General features: G+C 40.6%; 1 pseudogene; it reads right to left on the bottom strand.

The window, feature by feature from the left end:
• Positions 1-754: 754 nt before the first annotated feature.
• Positions 755-931, bottom strand: LOC140287544 (U2 spliceosomal RNA; annotated as a pseudogene).
• Between the last annotated feature and the right edge of the window lie 1,735 nt (positions 932-2,666).

The following is a 2,666-nucleotide window of genomic DNA, read 5'->3' on the forward strand; positions in this document are numbered from 1 at the left end:
TCTTACCCGCTTTTTACAAACTATGCTCGGACATTCAAACCTTCTTGTAGCCGAACACATCCACTCCTGCTTTTGATGATGTATGGTATGGCATTCGAACCTACTTGTTGCCCGCTTTTCATTAATTATGGGTGGACATTCACACCTTGTCGCAGCCAAACACCCTGTTTCGATCATGTATGGTTGGACATTCGCACCTTTTCTCACCCGCTTTTTGCAAACTATGGTCGGCCATTCACAGCTTCCTCTCCACCATACTTGTATGGTGGGATATTCACACCCACTTGCATCCGAAGACCTCCGCCCCCACTTTTGTTGATATTTAGTCGGTCATTCGCACCTTACCCGCTTTTGGCAAACTATGGCCTTCTTGCAGCCAAAAACCTCTGATCTCGCTTTTGATGATGTAAGGTTGGGCATTCAGACCTTGCTTCACCTGCTTTTCACCAAATATAGTCGGACATTCACACCTTCTTGCAGCCGAACACTTCCGCTCCACCTTTTAGTTTTCTATGGGGCATTCACACCTTTATTTTCACCGCATTTTATAAAAACACCACAGGAACACCGTATTGAGGCTTTGTTCTGACCGCTCATTCGGTGTCGCGTTTCTTTCAAGCATTTCTCCTGGTTAGCCCGCACTCGGCTCGCTCCCAGAGCCGTGTTAAAGTCTACTTTGCATTCACTCTCTTTTCTCAGCAGACTAAAAGAAACTTCCATCCTGCACCGCTGTTAGCTTTTTCACAAGAGCAGAGGAGAGCGCACCGTTCCCAGCGGCACTGCAGCACCGGGTCGATGCTTGGAGTGAACGGAGCAAGCTCCTTTTTCAACTCCTATTGATAAAAATCCATTTAATATGTAGTCCTTGCATAGACATATCACATATTAAACTGATAAGTACAGATGGATTATGTGCAATTAGTAAAGAGAGTAGAGGACGATCTCTCTCGTTGGAAGTCCTTACCTATATCACTTATGGGGAGAGTTACAACCATTAAAATGATGATACTACCAAAAGTTAACTATTTGTTCTCAATGATCCCCATAAAACCATCTGCTACTTGGTTTAAGTCACTAGATTCATGCATCTCCAAATTTCTGTGGAAAAACAAACCACCACGTATTAGTTTAAAAACCCTACAGAAGACCAAGGACAGTGGTGGATTAGATTTACCTCATTTTCAGCACTATTCCTTAGCCAATAGGTTACAATATATATCAAAATGGTTTAAACCTTGTTGTTGTCACAGTTCCCAGAGACGTTGTAATCGTTGAGGATTCTATATTCACCCCCTCATTAGAGGCACGTGTTGCAGATTGATGACACTGAATCTTCTTCTCTGTTCATTGCTGGCATCATTCCCAGCATCGTAAGTGTTCGTGGCATTGTTAGCCTCTTCTTCTGGATCTTGATATCGAGCATCCTTTTGTATTTCTGGTTTGTAAGTCCTCTCTCTTCGTTCACCGGAGTCTTCGTCTCTTTGTCCTTGAGTTTGGTGATTTTTTCTTCTTTTGATGCCTTGACACAGTGTGACAGGTGATACCACATGGGAGATCCTTTAACTTGGACTGCTGTCCCTGTGCTGCGAAATGGCTGTGCTGCTCAAATGGTCTCTCCTTCATCATATACACAGTTATTTATACATCACCTTCCACCATGAAGCGTTGTCCCTTTTTGTTTCTCTCTTTGTTCTTAAAATGCTGTTATAAATGTCTAAACCAATCCATTAAACTAGATCATTTTGGCAGTAAAGCGATCTACGATGTGCTTGGTCGCAAAGCTGCTCATCTGTGGTAAACAGCTCTTCAGAAAGGCATTCTTCAATTGATTTCACTCATTTTATGTAATAATTTTGTGATTTCCTACAAAACTACACTTCTTCTCCCATCTGTCTGAGTATTTAATATTGTCTGGGTCCCGTTAAAACATGTATTTTTCCCATCTAATTCCTTGTTTGCTTTAAAACAAGTATTCCCCATTTTCTATCCCTTCAGTAGCCAACCAGTTTGTATGGAGTACACTGGAGCAACTTGACTGATCAGTAAAACACTGCTTTTGTTGTCAACGCAAGGCTTCCCCCGTCGGTTGTTTCACTGAGACACTACTGAGTAACTACAACTCAACACAGTTTATACACATAACATTCATATACATACTAACAAACAAACAAACAATAATTTATTGCAATTTTCTCATCTCTGTTTGAACGTACACCCAGGTAAATATTCCTGTAGTCTTCTCATACCGACTATGGACCCATTCATTGTTTAACTTCACTGTTTTGCAAATCCTAATTGAATATTACACATTGACATTGAACTTTACTGGATAAGCAGGTCTTCATTGCATTCAGCAGCCTATATGTGAGCATTTATGTGTAAGCTGTTCTTCTTTGCATTTATCAGCAGCAAGCAATTCTTCACTGCACATGCATATGTAAATAGTAAAACAATTCCAATGTGTTAGCGAAACCTTCTATATCACAGTGGTTTCTAAGGTCTATTTTAAGTTCTTTGCCATCAGTGAGATGACATTGTTTACAAAGTGTGTCAAATTATCACTGAAGATCTTTTCAGGAATTTCAAATCTAGAAATGAGTTATTTTACGCGTGATTTTGCTACTGAGAGTGCATCTGCTTGTGCACATGGAAATATTTCAGACCAT

Source organism: Leuresthes tenuis, unplaced genomic scaffold (genome assembly GCF_036924035.1).
Source record: "Leuresthes tenuis unplaced genomic scaffold, fLeuTen1.0.hap1 SCAF_144, whole genome shotgun sequence".
NCBI classification, from domain to species: Eukaryota; Metazoa; Chordata; class Actinopteri; order Atheriniformes; family Atherinopsidae; genus Leuresthes; species Leuresthes tenuis.